The 17,248-nt window shown below is 42.3% G+C and overlaps 1 pseudogene; it reads right to left on the reverse strand.

The window, feature by feature from the left end:
* Positions 1–1,742: 1,742 nt before the first annotated feature.
* Positions 1,743–2,059, reverse strand: LOC116094802 (annotated as a pseudogene).
* Between the last annotated feature and the right edge of the window lie 15,189 nt (positions 2,060–17,248).

A 17,248-nucleotide genomic window follows, 5' to 3' on the forward strand; every position in this document is an offset into this window, starting at 1 on the left:
TGATGGCTGCACTTGGACCGTGACTGCCTTCTCTTCTTCTTCTGCCTTCTCTTCTGAGCTTGTGAGATCCCATATGAACCTTTGCTTCTCTAGTGTGGCCAAATAGATATGTGGGCTTATTAATTTTGTACTGCTCAGGTAGTAAATATGATAACATTACAGGGATCCCCTCAAACAAGAGGTAGGTGAAAACCTGCCCTCAAGAGAGTTATTTGCTGCCCTAGATGTTTTCCTTTTCTATCTTTATTTTCTGTACATGAGTTTAGTATGGAGGCCTGTGGTAGACTATTTTTGGATTTCCCCTTGAAAGATCCTTGATGATGGTGGCATCCTACTCCACTCTGAAACTGTCCTCTATCCTCTATGAGCAGTCACACTGTGGTGTGTGTGTGTGTGTGTGTGTGTGTGTGTGTTGGGGGTGTCACACACTCATGTTGGAACCAGGAGCCAGGACTCACACTGTTCCAGTCTTTGACTCTGGTTTGTTTGGGTTTTGCAGAGCAATTTACAATGAAGATAATGTCTTTTCGAAACTTCTGATTATAGACCTTTGTGACTTTATTTATTTATTTATTTATTTTAGGGAGAAAAGATTTATTTATGAATTTCATTTTTCAAAGTCAGATCATGATTTTATGAACTTGTCCTTTAGGATGGATACTCAATGTTTGATTTGGAATTTGTCTGCTCTGAACGTAATTGTGAAAACACAATTTAGCTCTTTTGCTTATAAAGATTGAAAAGTAATTTGTTATTTGGTCTAATCACACAGAGACTTTTTTTTGCCATAAATGAGGGGTTGCACATAATCAGAGGTTACTTAGGATTGATGAAGCCAAGATGAGTCTTTGGGTGTAAAAAGGCTGGAGAAGAAGTTTTGTACTACATCTTTATATCTCTTAAGAAACCAGGGAATGTAGCTTAAATCTTTCAGTTATAAAAACTTAATACAACAGATTTACTTTGTATAGTTCACAAGCATTGATTCACTCTGGCACTTAAGCACAAGGGCAACCTTTTAAAAACTGGAGACTTTCAGAATTAGGCCCTAAGATTAAAAAACAAAACAAAACAAAACAGTTCACCATCTTACATTCATCAAATTCACACTAAAAATAGTCTTATTTCGTAGAATAAAGGCTAAGAAAACATTACATGTGTTACAAGCTTATTATATGTATTTACATGGCTTTAAATGTCGAACAGAACTCCCTTCTTCAAACAAGCTTTGTGTATGAGTGAGGCCAGATTTGTGGGAAGCTGTTGTATATAAAAAATGTTCTTAGAAAGTTATTCAAAACTGTCTGTTTTTGGAATCGATTTGGTATACCTCTGGGTGCCTATCCACTGCATTTACGAAAGGACCACTGGGCCATGTACTTCGCCGCTAATTTTTAAAAATAGTTTGGGGGACTCTAGACCATGAAACTGAACTGTGTACCTTGTGTATGCTAAATGCTTACTGTCTGATTTCTTCAGAAATTGTGTGTTAACCCAGAAATCTTAATTTTCCCATCAAACAATAAAAAAGTTAAGGTTACTGTTCCCCAAATCTAAACTTGAATTTAGTTAGCAACGCTACCAAGTAGAATTGATTAGTCTGAAATTGTTTAAATTGCATTGATGCTGTATAGTGTTTATACCACATAAATCAAATGTCTGCTTATACTTGCAAATTACCAGTTTTCTACAAAATGTCATGTCTAAACATCACAAAATCGAAAGTTAGTGCTTATCTAATTTTATACCTGTACTTTAAGTAACGTTTTAAGATGAAATGTCATCATTTCCTTATCTGAAGGAAACAAGGAAACAAGAACCCAGTGGCTTGATGGCTTGGGGAGAACACTTGGTGATGGTGGTTCACTAAATTTGGCTCCAGCATAGTTCTGAGTAGCTTGAGACTTAAAAGCAAGCTAGAACTTGATAAGCTAGCATTCCAGGTGGAGTTGCTAGAATTCTGATCCTTGCCCTCTGTCTATTGTGCTATTTGTTATTGGTTCTTACTAGCATTTCTAGACTGAGGGTCTGGAATGCTATACTTCTCTCTGCCACCCATCTTCAGTTTCTCTGACACCTTTCAGTCTGCTTTTCATATTGCAGGATTTCCACTACTTGTCCTCTTCCTTGTTGCCAAGCCCAGGATAAGAGACATTGCTTTCTGCTAGGTCCTTTCCTTTGTCTCAATATACACGTTTTCATGAGCCAGCCTGCTGATTTCAGCCTAGGAGCTGAGGCCCACATCGAGTCTCCTCACACACAAGTTTGAGAGAAGTTCTAGCTGCAAGCTCACCACCTTAACCTGCGGCTCAGCTGTGACTTTATTTTATTTTTTATAGACCTTAATTCCATTGCGACTCTTTGGTTTTGTTCATTTTCTCTGTCTGTTTTCTATACTCTATCAGTTCTACTCAGGGCTCCTGTTTCTACTCTCAATACCATTCCAGCCTCATTTTCTTATTTTATATTGAGTTAAGTCAGACAGACACATGGGCTCTCATCCTGGTCTCTCGTATTTGTACTTTTTACTGTATTTGTCTCCGAGGGAGACTGAAATAATCTCACAGACTGATTTCAAGACTGTCTTTTTTTTTTCCCCCATGCAAGGCATCTCTCCCTTTCAGTTTGTTCTTATTTGTGTGGACAAATGCCTGTTCTTCTCTTCCAGCAAATGGACTTCCTGTTTTATGCCTTTCTCTCTAGAGTCCCCTCCATTCCTCTCCCTCCTCATCCCTCCCTCCCTTTCATCTCCTCTCTTTCTTTCTTTTGTTTTGGAGGCTAAATTCATGGTCCTTTAACCTCTGTCTTGCATTCGTGACTTTCTTGGAGGTAGGTTTTGCCATTTCATCAGACACACAGAGTAATGAGTGGCCCTGAGGTGCACTGTCATCTTAAAGGTACAGTTCATAAAAACATATGTTGGCAGATATGCTTAAGGATTGTATTTCTTAGTTCATATGTGCATTGCTCCTGTTGTTCCTAGAAGACACTGTCTCCTTGGCGTCATCCATCCCTTCTAGCTCTTACAGCCATTCTGCCCCCGGTTCCCAGATCCCTGAGCCTTGAGGAGAAGAATTGGATGAAAACATCTCGTTTAGGGTTGAGTTCTCCAGAGTCTCTCATTCTGTACATTGTCTGTTGTGGGTCTCTGTGTTAGTCCCCATCTATGGCAAGAACATGCTTCTCTGACATGGGCTGAATGAGGCACTCCATCAGATGCTCACACAAGACCTATACAAGTTCAAGTGAGAAGTAGACCCAGGGTCCCACCCTTAACCAGTAATATGCTTACAATTGCTCTCTGCTGACAAAAGAAAGATCAGTTCCTTCCAATGGCATCTTACTTCAGGACAATCCCCAGACCCATGAGTAACTGTCCAACACAAAACAAAGTCGATTGATTTTGGTTTCATTTTGGCATTATTTTTTCTTATTTTCCATCATATTATTATTATTGACTATTTTGGTATTGCACATTACACAGTACAATCACATTCACTTCTCAGTCCTCCCAGGACCACCTCTGTGATAGGATTTTTCCTGTCCAATTACATTAAATATTAGTGCAGCAGGAGGCTTGTGACTGGACAGGGAAAAGGAGACAGAGCTAAGAGACAGAGACAGAGAGCGTCTCAGGAGGAGAAGAGAAGCCAAGGTGGAGGTAGATGGACAGGAAGAAGAATCTGATCCTGCATGGTTTTAAATAGCCACAGGTAGTTATGATACCATAAAGGATAAAGTAATTGGGATAATTTGTCTAATCTAGGTGGGCAGCGTTTATCATTATCATTTGGCTCTGAAATTATTGTATTGGCATTTTGTGAATTGAGACTTTTTTCATGTATAAATCTGACTGGTTAATTATAAACTTCAAGAGTTTTGTTTCTACTGGGTTGCTTGGTATTGTCTTGGCTAGTCTCGGGGTGGATGGTCACTTTGTGGGACTGGCATGGCAGTGAATAGAACTCAGGAGCTCCGGCCCTGCTGGAGAGGTGGTGAATATTGTGGGTATAGTTGAGAGAAGCTGCCTACCTCTCCATCTCTTAAAATTGGGCTGAGAAGTTCATTCGAAGTTCGCATGAAATGTAAGATTCTAACATCTATTGGTTCAGAGAGGGAATTCTGTCTGGAAATGTGACATGGTTTTCTTCTTGGTAGCAGACTGCTCTTTACAATTGTTTGACCATGTGGTTGCAGGGACAAGGATAATAGAGCAGCTGTGCACAGGTCGGCAGAACCCGGATGGCTGACTGCGGACTCAGCTTGCTGCAGTGCACAAGCTTGCTGCAGACTTGCATCCACACACTTTCTGATTCTTTTTTTTTTTTTTTTTTTTTTTTTTTTGTCTAACATCAAAGTTCTTTTAAGGTAAATCCCATGATACAGATATATAGTGATTGAACAGTGTTTTGCCATTAAGATCTTAGTGATGGCCCAGAGTTAGAAGAGAACATACCACCCTTCCCTTTTCCTCCCATTTCCGGATTCTTTACCTTCCTCTCCTCCCTAATTTCCTCTTTTCTATGTTTTCTCTTTCCTTTCTCTTTCCTTCCCTCCCTCCTTTCCCCAACTTTCCCTTCTGTATTTCCCTCTCCTCTACCCTTCCTTCTCACCCCTCTCCTCCTCTCTCTCTCCTTTCCTCTGCCCTCACCTGCCCTCCCTCCCTCTCTTCTTCCCTCTGTCTTCTTTACTCTTTTTTGTTTTTCTTACATAAAAAGTCCTCTGGGATCATGTTCTTATCCTGGTTAACCCTGCTCAGTGTTAACTCACTGTGGGTAAACGCACAGGCTCTGGTGACTCAGACTGGAGCATATAAGGCAAAGGGCACCCTGGGCTGGGAGAACACAGTCAGTGGTTCACAGAATGGTCTGAGCCTGGAGGTGACCTCACAGTGTCACCTCCAGGAGAGATGGGAGGAACTGGCCTGTCAACAACAGGAAGCTGGTGAAAAATGGAAGACACCCCTGGAGAGAGAATGAAGAGCAGATGGCTTTAATTGTCAGCCTTGCAGTGACAACAGACAAGAGAAATTCTGTTCTCTTGACATGTAAAAGATACCAGAAATGCCAGTGAGCACATTCCAGAGCTGCCTGAAGGTCTCTGTGTCAGGGGGATCAAACCTCAGCCTGTAGAACTGCAGCTGAAGATGTCAACTCAGTCCTCATAGCCTCCTTGATCATTCCCGGGGTGCGCTATGTAAGTCCTAAGCCTGGAGGACTCCTGTTTAAGCTTTATCATTGTATGAAATAGTTTTCCATCTGAAACTGAAGTGAGAAGACTTCCATTGCAACTCAAAATGAGAGACGAGGGAAAGAACTGCCACTTCAGAGTCAGGATGCTTGGTTTGCAGTCAAATACCGTCCAGACTAGAACACAGTCTTAGAGTGTAAGAAACCAAAGCCTGAGATGGGAAGAATCGTAGAAGACAGAATGGAACACACCCCCATTTCCCAGAGCTAGAGACAGCTTTCCACAGGATGTGATCTCAGACTGACTATTCCTGATATATGCTAAAGACCAGACTTTCCACTGTGATTAAAGCATAACTGGCACCTCATTCCAGAGCTTGGGAAGAAAGATTTACATCTCGAAGGCAGGAGTTTATATTAGTTAAATTTCCCACTAACTCTGACAATGACAGCATCTGATATTTTCATATTTTCTTATGCATCTGGTGTGTCCATCTCCCAGGTCTCTCCTTTTTCTTGGTGGGCTACTCCCCAGCAGGTTCTCCACACCAACCAGAGGTATCAGGCAGGCCTGTGGTCCAGGGCCCACACTGGTGACTTTGAAATGCCCCTCATTGTCTACACTCAATTCTCCACCATGTTTCCTTATTTGTGCTTTTACATCTTGCTTCTTACTGGCCCTGGAATCTCTGTCTTATGGCGGCTTCCGTGAACTCAACCTCCAATTTTCCCCCTTCTGTCCAGTGCGTTTGCCTGGGTTCCCAGGCACATGTGGTTTAGATAGTCATCAGACTCTCATATTTGATTATTGTGTACTTTCTGAAGTCAGAAGAGCTGCAGGTTAATCCTTTGGATGTAGATCCACCCAGTGTGAAGACAGTGCCTATATATGTCAAAGGACTGGACTTTCTGTCTCTTTGCCTCTCTGCTCCATTGGTTCTTGACACTTCTTTCCAGTCTCCTGGCCAAGCATTCCCTCAGCCACCACTCTGGTTCTGTCCCTTGTCATATGGTGTATGGGCCATCATAACAATGATGTCTGGCCATCTCTCCTGGCCTCCAGTCTCCATGCTCACTAAGTAGAAAGGTCCTTCTGAAAGCCAAAATATTATCTGAGCTCTCCTTTCTTTACCCCAGTAGCTAGCTGGTGTTTCCCACCAGCTTTTTATTGCAACACTTTGGAGGTGGGAATATACCATCGTGGCTATGAGCAGAGGGGCTGGATGATGTCTGCCTGGTCCATTTCTACATTCACCTCTATAACCAAAGGGTGGCTTCTAAAAGACAAGCCCTAACTAATCCTTGGGACCTAAGGTTACTTTGTATGGCAAACATACAGAAGTGTGTTAAGAGTGTTGACACAAAGAGAGTATCCCAGAAGAAGTGTTGAAGTCCCGCCCTGCCAGCATCTGAGAATATGGCTGTATTTGGAGTCAGGTGAGCAGTAATTAAGTGCAAGCAAGGCTGCTGAGATGAGCCTGGTCCACTCTGACTGGCCTTCTCAGGAAAAGGTGGGTTAGCATAGGCAGACACCAGGGTATAGCTGCACAGATGTGAGATCCTATGAGGTGCTTCTTGAGGTCCTGGGAAATGAGTTAGCTTCGTCTTGGATTTCAATCTTCTGGGACTGTGGGAAAACAGAAGACTGGCATGGAAGCCACACAGTCATCAGGATGGTATTTTATTGTGTCATCCCTGACTAACTCACACAGGCTACAGCAAGTGTCCCAGAGAGAGCTATGGGGAAGGTCAAGTCTACCGAGGAGAAGGTGTGTAAGAGTGGGGCAGTGTGCATCTCTAACCTCCTGGCCTTGGAGATTGGAAGGATGTAGCAACGTGCCAGGGAATATTAGAGACCCTCTGATGAAAAAGAGGACAAAAAATGCTCCTCCTCTAAGGGATCTGCAAATAGTGGGACCCTGCTGATACCTTTGATCTCAGTGTAGTGAATACTGCGTTTAGGGTTTGAACCTCCAATAATGCAGAACAATAAATTTCTACTGTTATAGGGACAATATTTGTAGTAGTTATAGCAGCCACAGGAATGCATGTGTACCCCACAGTGCAAGTGTTCGGTATAATCATGTCCACTTCTCCAAGGCTCAGCTTTTTCTTTAGCTAATCCCAGGTTATTTTTTGGCCTGGTACACCCTGAACACTCACTCATGTTTCCCTACATTCTCCTTGATTTCCTGTGATCCATGAAGAGCAAGGGCCTTTATGGACATGCTGACTTTATGCAGTACCTTTCTGCATTATACCCATCAAGACCAGAGTGACAGCTGAACACTACTGTGTTTATCCCATCTGTCCCTGTCAGGGCTCCAAAGAAACAATGTAGAATTGGACACTGTGACCAATATCCATGATTTCATAGCATTGCAATTGTTTTAAAAATAACCTAGAATAAAAGATAAAAGCTGCTCAGACTTCATAACTTGTATCCTTAACCAGTGAATATGGAGTGATTGGGTGTGCATGTGTGTCTTAGTCAGGGTTTCTGTTCCTGCACAAACATCATGACCAAGAAGCAAGTTGGGGAGGAAAGGGTTTATTCAGCTTACTTCCACATGGCTGTTCATCACCAAAGGAAGTCAGGACTGGAACTCAAGCAGGTCAGGAAGCAGGAGCTGATGCAGAGGCCATGGAGGGATGTTATTGGCTAGCTTCCCCTGGCTTGCTCAGCTTGCTTTCTTATAGAATCCAAGACTACCAGTCCAGGGATGGTACCACCCACAAGGGGCCCTCCCGCCTTGATCACTAATTGAGAAAATGCCCCACAGCTGGATCGCATGGAGGCACTTCGCCAACTGAAGATCCTTTCTCTGTAATAACTCCAGCCTGTGTCAAGTTGACACACAAAACCAGCCAGTACAATGGGTTTCACCAGTAACTATGAATTGACGGTTTGTGCTTTTGATCTATTTTCTTCTTGCACATGTCAAAATGAACACTTCATTTCATCATTATTTGTGAAGGATAAGGAAGGTCAGGTGACTTTCTCTGTTGTTCGACTGGTTCCTAGAAGGCTCTCTGTGTCCATTTCTGAAGGTGACCCATGGAAAAGGAACATTTCCTGTGCGGCAGAGGCCCCTGCTGGAGTCTGTGTTGAATGCGAGCCAGTTCCCTGTTGGGAAGAGTCAGGACTCCCAAGCACATTCTTAGTCCATCCTCGAGTCCAATGCTGTTCCACAAGAGCTTGTGGGTAGAAGAAAAGAGAAGGAAAACATGGTACCAAGGCAAGGGATAGAGGACATGGAGTGGGGGATAGGGGGTGCTCTCTTTTTGTCGCTGGCCTTGGGCAGGAGCCTGAGGAGACTGAATAGCCTTAGATGGCATTCCCCTACCCTATAACCTTAGATGGCATTCCCCTGCCCCATTTCTCCTTTTCTCTGGACTCACTAGTTGTAACCCAGAGTGAAAACTCTTGAGACACTAGATTGTTTAACATCACATATAATTGTTTATAATTTGTGTATAAGGTTAATGAGAAAGTGGTACCATTTCACCTCTGGAGAATGTAATACCAAGTTGCACTTCCCAGGTGAGCTGACTCCTTCTAGCCAGCCGTTGGCTGGTGAATTTCCTCCCTGGTGTGCTGCCAGTATTCCAGGCAAGGATTTGTAAAGATACATTTTTGTAAAAAGAAAAAAAAAAACAGTTTGAGAATGTTGCTTGTGCATCTTTTAGGGTTTTATGAACTTAAGATAATAACAGTATAAAATATGCACCTAGAAAAGACTTGACTACCTGGACAGTTTCAAATAAGGACTCAGGGTGGGCAATGTAGTTCAGTTGGCTGAGTGCTTACCTAGGTTGTGTGAGCCCTGGGTTTGAACTTTAAAGCCACAAGAACAAGATGTGGTAAGGCACTCTTGGAATCCTTCACTCTGGAGGTGGAGGCAGGAGGATTAGAAATCCACTGTCATCTCTGGCTACATAGCCTGTTTCAGTCAGCCTGGACTGTACAGGAGCCTGTCTCAGTAAGTCAATAAATAAATTTATAAATCAAGGCATGCTTGAAGAATGATGTATATAAGCTTGTATATGGTATGTGTTCAGCTTTATTTATAAACTATTTATTATTTTGGTGTGTGCAAGTATCTCTCTGTGTGTTCCACTGCATGGATGCAGACGTCCTGTGAAGACAGAAGGGTGTACCAGATCCTGGGGAGCTGGAATTAACAGGTGCTTGTGTGCTGCCAGAAGTGAGTGACATGAACCAAACTCTAGTTTTCTGTTAGAACAGTGAGCCATATTTCCAGTTTGTAGGCTTTATTTCATGTTTCTAAAAGAGAGTAAAACTTCTGCTGACTTCATCAGGTTTTCTGAATATGAAAGCTACATACTTTAGACTGGGACCAACCAGGAAGCCCTCAGTAAAAATAACTCTCATTCATCTCTTTGAGAGTATTCAACCTAATAAGAACAAAAGGGTAAAGACAAATGGTCAGTACGTTGCCAGGTGGCCAAGTACGAGGGGTGAGCATGTTATATTGTGGGGTGGCCATGCTGAGAAAAAAAAGAAAATCAGGGATACTATTTAAATTTTCCAAGTAACCAATAGATACATTTGTAGAATAAATATGGCCCATACATCCATACATGGAATGAGTCTTACATTGAAAATGTTTTCTTGCTTACGTAGCATTTGGTAGAACTAGCAGCCTTTAGACTTTGCAGACCTTAAGGGGAGACAGCTTCCTGGATCCATCTGCCCCTTAGTCTCGCATTGTGTAGGAGGGCTCACAGTCATGCCAGGATTGCTCCTTGCTTTCAGCTAAGGCAGTGTGAGCTGTGTCTCTGTCATACAAATCTAGCTCTGTCTGCTGTATGAAAGTACTAGAAAATTAGGTTATTGGTGATGTACTTAAATGAAATCTTCTCTTATTGTAGAGGACAACAGGCCACTAAAGAGCAAACTGAGACATCCCATGTGGTGCCTATGGATGACAAAAAGAATTTCTAGGCCCACCTTAACACATAACAAGAAAAGCCCGCCTCCTATGACAGGCAGCTCCTTTCCCAGCAGCAGTTGCTAGTGACCTCCCTGTGTAACAGTCTTGTCTGGCTCACTTTGGTTCTGGATGAAGGTGAGTTCTGATGGATTTATCTTTGCAGGGAACGTGTTGAAGTTGCTTGCCAGCACTTCCCATCTGTCTCCCTTGCTGTCATGCATCTGGAGGAATATCTGGAATCTTCTAAGTCAGTTCCAAAGCTAAATATCATCTCTTTGGTTAATGTCATATCTCATTCTATCTTAGCTTTGAATCTAGTGGACTCAGGCACCTTAAGGTGAGGGGCCTCGGAGCTCTGTGTAAGAGGCTGAGTGGACCGCCTCCATCCCACTCAGGTCTTCCTCCCTCTCCCAGTGTGAATTTGGGCATGGTCTTCATAGCCTGGCCATCAGGACATGCAGTGGGTCAGCTGTGTTGTCCTTTTGCAGAAACTCTTTGCTCAGGCCAGCACCTGGGGAGACTTCAGAACTCCACATCCATGTGGAGGACATCGGGGACAGGAGAGCCTGTCATCTAGCTGCTCTGGGCTTTGCTTTCTTTCACTCCCAACAGTTTATTTCTGCAGTCCCAGGGAACCCTGCCAAGCCTCATCCAGAGGGATAAGCACTATAAATCCCTAATTCCCAAACTAATCTTATAGCTGGGGACATGTTCTGGGCAGCCTTCCCACTCAGCTAACAATGGAGGGCTTACTCCTTCCTGAAGTGTGTTCAGTGTCCTACATGCAACTAACTAGGTCAGCTCCTAAGGGGTGGGGGGAGGGACAGCTCATCTTATTTCTGTTATGTGAACTAGGAAATCTGATTTATATTTTCTAACAAGTAGAGTCAAAGCATTTGAAACCATGGGGTGAAGATACCCAAAGGCAGGCATCCGTGTCGTCCACTCAGACCGCACAAGGACTGTGTGTTAACCTCATTCCTTCAGAAGAAGGGCATGCAGGGAACACCTGTTCCAGAATTCTAGTCTTTGATGTTTGACTTTAACCTCTTTGTTCTTTATTACAGGCTCCTCCAGAAGAATTGAAGATCCCAGGATGCCCCCATGACTCATTAGCCATAGATGTTTGCATAATTTCAACAAGATTCTATGACATTTTCTGTATTAGTTGTTTAAGCAATGTTAGACAGTCTCCGGCCATGAAACATTAAGTTCAGAGTTTTTTTTTTTTTTCAAGAGTCCCTGGTCTTAGGTAATTATTTAGAGAGAGAATAAATTTCTGCAACTCAGGCTGATGTTCCAGAAAGAATCTCTCCTGTCCTTTCCATATGAATTGTGTCAACTGAGCAAGGAGTGCTCACTATACCTTTTATTCCTTTCTTCTTGCCAGGCAGAATTTATCTTCCAGACACTTAAGCCAGGGGAAACTGTTGCCTTTGGTCAATGGGGCTTGTCTTCCCACGTGATGTCCTCTCCATGTGCTTTCAGAACTACTCCTCTGGCCTTTGATTTTCTTCTCCCACATGTGAAGCATGCAGAGTTTCATTGTATACATCTTTTGTTTGCTTATTAGTTCATCCTCTGTGGAGAAGAGGCTAAAAACTAAAGCCAAATAATTTAAAATTTTCACTGGAAAGTGCATAGGGCCAGCAGCTGCAGAGGGCAAGCAGCCACCAGAAGTACTACCCCTCCCCCACCCCGGGATCCTGGGGTGTGGTGAGCAGCTTCTCTCCCAGATGGTCTGTGTTCTGCCATGAGACCTGAACTCCATGATAGCTTAGAAGATAGGACATATGGCCTTTGGATAAATAGCTTTTCCAGAACGTTGAGCAGATGAAAATACTTTTAATGTGTGAGATGTTTTTCTTATCTGTAGTTAGGTCAAAACAAAAGAGACTTTATTATACTGTTATAAATAGCACTCACTTAAACATTATTGTCAAAAGCCTCTGGTTTCAAATTCTATACGATCTTACATATTGTTTTTCCTTGGGGAAACTGGGAGAAAAGAAGCAAAGATCAAAAAGGAAAAGGAAGAGAAAATAATGCCTTAAAAAGATACAAAGAAGAAATGACATAAATATAGTATAATCTCAAAAATAGAAGAAATAATTTTTTAAAAAAAGATTAAAAGAATTTTGCCCACAGGAGTACTTTCCATGCAGTCAGACGCATTCCCTCCCTTCACTTCCTAAGCTCTGTTCCTTTGAAGTTCTAAGGAAGGCCATGCTTTGTGCCTTTGCACACTGTGCTGGTTAACCTTGAACTAGAATAACCTGGGAAGAAGAAACCTCAGCGGAGGGACCGCCTCCATCAGGTTCACATATGGTCATATCTATGGGCATTTTCTCACTAATGATTAGTGTGCAGAAGCCCAGCCTATTTGGGGTAGTGTCATCTCTGGAGAGGTGATGCTGGGTATATAAGAAGGGTAGGTGAACGATTCCCGGGGAGCAAGCCGGTAAGGAGTACTTCTCTATCGTTTCTGCTTCAGGGTTCCTGCCTTGATTTCCCTCAGTGATGGACTACACGTAACCTGTAAACCAAATAAACTATTCACTCCCCAAGTTGCTTTTGGTCGGTATTTAAAAATCTTTTTTAAATTTTTTTTATTTTTTTATGTGTATGGGTGTTTTGCCTGCATGCACATCTGTATACCACATGAGTCCAGTGCCTGCAAAGTCCAGAAGAGGGCACTGGGTTCCCTGGCAAAGAAGTTACAGATGGTTGTGAGCTACCATATAGGAACTGGGAACGGTATCTCAGCCCTCTGAGAGAAAGATCTACCCACGTTCTTAATTGCTGACACATCTCTCCAGCCCCGGCTAGACGCTTTTAACCAATGTGCATTTTCTACGGTTCCTCCTGAACCCGTGTGAGGAAGAGAAAAAGGAGACTTTATTAGTTAGAAAAAGAATGTGCACTTGCATAACCCAGTGTCATCACAGACAACCCTTCAACAATGAAGAGACGCAGGCTTCCTGGGCCACTTTAGGAAGAGCTCTTGGCTGATAGGGTATGCTTCCGGAGCATTATGCCTGACAACGTCTGTGCGATGGAAACTTCACTGTGATGTCGTCGTCACCTTTGCCAAATTTCTGGAAAGTAACACATACCGAAAGCCTCGAGGCGGCCAAATTCTTCTGTTGAGCTGGGGAAAAACACAAGTAAAATGTCTGTAGATTATACCCAAAATAGTCTACTCGGGAAGACTAGGTTTCATTTGCCAGGCAGTAAATATTATGAACGGTCATTTAATCTCGGCTGTTTTAGTTTTTAAGGCAATTTCAGAAACCCAAATGGTAGGTTTTTCTTTTTTTAAACTGTGCATTCCCCAGAACAAGGACCATTTTTCTCCCCTCCAACCAAATCTTTTCACATGGTCTGTGAACAGAATTTAAAGTGGTTGGTTTTCCTTTGCTCTGTTCCAGGTGGATCTTTTGGTGGAAATTGTTAAGAAATTAGTAGACAAGTGGAAAAAAGGACTATAAAAGAAGAGAAGATTGATGTCTGTTTAATATTCAAATTTAATAAAAGCCTATGGATGATTAGGAATTGGCAGACCCCATGTTTCCATGGGAACCTCATCATAACAGAGCCTAGTTCCTATCTGCATCAGAATCCAGTCACAGCCAGATGTTGCCCAGAGTCATGATGGGGCTCATCTCCATCCAGGGACTGGAGGGACCAGATAGCCACAGTGCCTCTGATGGGTGTGCATGTGTTGTGCTTGCTCTTCCCCTCTCTCCTGGAGGACCCTCAGCTCTTCCCCCAACCTCACCCCGTATCCCCCACACATCCTTAGCACCTATGCTTGATGTAAATGTTCAGCGAAGCCATGGCCTCTGACCTCAGGATCTGATTATGTGTGATCTGAAGTAGAGACAGAACAAAATCAGAACAGAGAGGAAGGAAATTACAGAAGAAAGAAACACCCTAAGGCACAGAGGACATTTCTTTTGTTTATGGACAATGCTTTAATTACGGTGAGCGAGCAACTTGTAATTAGTCATCATATCTAACTAAGGTAAGGGCACCGAAATGCCATTAATTTGACAATAAAGCAGACTTGGTTCTAAATCGCACCTAGTTTTAAAGTTGCTTAAAAGAAAAAAAAATTGCTTTGCAGGTTTCCTGCTTGTAAGAAAATTCTCAAAGCTTCAAACATCCCAGGGAATCAACTTTGCTGAGGGTGGAGGGCTCTGGCTATTCCAGTAAAGTCAAATGTCAGTGAGTTGGCAAGGGGGGTGAGAAAGGATGCCAGCAAGCCTGATGACCAGAGTTCCAGTCCCGAACTCATACATCTCAGAACTCACACTGTGGTGAGAGAGAACCAGCTCCTACAAGCTCCTCTGATCTTCACATGCATGCTACGGCTTGTATACCTCACATAACAAGGAAATGTTTAAACAAAGTACCCTTGAATAGGCTAAATGTTGCCCGTTGTGTTGAGATTTTGTGCATTTTTCATTAAGTCGTGTAAAATAAGGAAAATGATTTTTCATAAATACTCAGTATTCAAAATAATACAAAATTTAACTAAAATGTTACATTCATGATTATAATACAACAATAATTAATTCAGAAGACATACCTATTAATAATATTCTAACACCAATATTATAAATGCATATTTAATTATCTTTCTAACATATACTTTTTTATATAAACAATATGTGGGTTTTGTTTGTTTCCAGTACAACAATCATCCAGTGATTTTCCATAAAGCAACTGAAAAAAATATGCTCTAAGTATTTCAAGATGCAGTGCTTTTTTAAAATAGATATTTGGCTCTAAGTCTGGCTCTCTTTTGTTATTCACTAAATGAAATGTCTTAATTTCATATTCTTTCATTTAAAAATATTTTATCCTTATTCATGAGTGAGTATATGTGTGTTTGTGAGGAAAGGAAGTGTGTGTGTGTGTGTGTGTGTGTGTGTGTGTGTGTACACTCATGGAGGGACAGAAGAGGACATCAGATCCACTGGAGCTGGGTTTCAGAGGGTTGGGAGCCGCTGAACATTGGTGCTGGGGACCCAACATAGGTCCTCTGGAAGAGCAGCAAGCGCTCTCAACTGCTGAGTCCCCTTTCCAGTGTGTACATTTGTTTCTATTAGGCAAAGGCAGACATTGTTTAAGGCTCATCACAATTTCCTTGCTTGTGACTGTCAGCAGGGCCTGAAATGTATCAAGTGTTCTCCAGGAAGAGGAAACAATACCAGTGATCTTGTCTCAGATGGCTCCAGAACAGAACCTGACCAGCAAGGCCTCAGTGGTTCACTCTAAAACAGCTGTTAGGTTTTTTTTTTTTGTTTTTATCTGATATGTTTTCATATCTGGTGACTTGATCTTAGGTTTTCCTTTCTCTAGGATAGCATTTACCCAAGGACATTTTAGACTTTATTGTACATTGTTTTTAGTAAGAATTTACAGTAATTCCTTCATTTCTGGGGTTCTACAATGATTTATCCAGACTTGGATAGAAAATATATGAAAAACCTTGAATCTGTAGTGAACATGTATGAGCACTCCCTTTATTCCCTAAAAATATAGTGCAAAGAAATTGAGAGGGGCCTCACACATACAAGGCAAGTCCCTCACCCCTGAGTTATGTGCCCATGCCCACCTATAAGCAAATTTTTGTGGAGATTTATTGGAATCCTCATCATTTGAGGAAGGCACTTGAGCATCCACAGTTTTTTAAACATTGTTAGGCTATCCTGATACTGACACCCAAGGATACTGACATCCACAAGGTGTTCTGGTATGTCCCTGAAGGACACTGACATCTATGGGGTGTACTATATAGGCTGCCAGGGATACCAACATCCATGAAGTCTCCTATATGAATTATCAAATGATATTTATACCACAAGGTGTCCTGGTACCAATTGCCAAGCATACCAAATGATAGTATTAAGAATCTAGCTCACAAATGGAGAGAGTATAGTGGACAACTGAACTGTGACTCCAATGGGTCGTCAACATTTTGAGTTGTAGGCCTTTTCTAATAGCTCTGGATACTGGGAGGTTCATCAGCTCTGCCAGGGAAAGGAAGGAAGTATGGAGTGACACAGTGTGCAGGCCTTATGGAATCCTGTGATTAATCATAGTGTTGAAATGTCAACTTGATTCTAATCTAAAAGATTGGATTCTGTTAGGTATGAGGCTGCAGAGTAGAGTGCTGCCCCTGCCCCTAACATGACAAGCTGGTAAGCTTGTGCCTTCAGACATCAGAACTTCTTGATTGCAGTAACCTTTTTGCTAAAGTAGATACTATTAAAATCTAAAGAATGATCACAATTCAGAATATACAGTCCATGTAGTGGCTAAAAGATGTAGAATTTAGATTGGCTGTGGTCATAGGTTTTTTTTTTGTTTTGTTTTGTTTTTGTCAACTTTATAAAAATCTAGATCTATCTGGGAAGAAGAAGTCTCAGCTGAAGAATTGTCTCCATCAGATTGGCCTGTTGTAAAGTTCATGGAGTAATCAAGACAGCACACAAGACTGAAATATTAAGCAAAATCCATTCCTTGGACAGTCAATATGAATGGTCAGACCTTATTAAAAAAATGCCCAATTTTCTGTTGAAGAACCCACTACAGAAATAGCAGCAACGCTCAGCACATCCTGTTCACCAAGCATGTGTGCTGACAGACTGTAAAAGGGCTGAAAATACCTTCCTGTGCCTGTGCCCACACAGACTGGCTGGGAAGGAACACACTAGGCACACGAGATGCACATTGTATCATCATGTTCTAGCAAATGCTCCAGCTTCTTGATTTACCAGGAAGGGCACAGAGAGAGCAGGTGGAGAGCAGAGCCGCCATTGTTTATAGAATTTGTAGTTAGACAGGGGGAAGACATAAAGCATGTTTTTGGCATGCTGCTCAAGGTTTGCAGTGATACAGTCCAGAGCAGCCCTGATGCTGACCAGATGGATGGGTTTTCCAACTCACAGTGAGGGGAGCCGCAGTAGGTGCACACAGATGCAGAAACCTCTGCTTTAACATGTATTGTTTACTCAGCCAAACAGAGCATGAAACGCTGTGGTGACGTTCAAGATGAAGACTGGCTGGCAGCTTCCTGCACACTTAGTA

The sequence above is a fragment of the Mastomys coucha genome, unplaced genomic scaffold, assembly GCF_008632895.1.
Source record: "Mastomys coucha isolate ucsf_1 unplaced genomic scaffold, UCSF_Mcou_1 pScaffold17, whole genome shotgun sequence".
NCBI classification, from domain to species: Eukaryota; Metazoa; Chordata; class Mammalia; order Rodentia; family Muridae; genus Mastomys; species Mastomys coucha.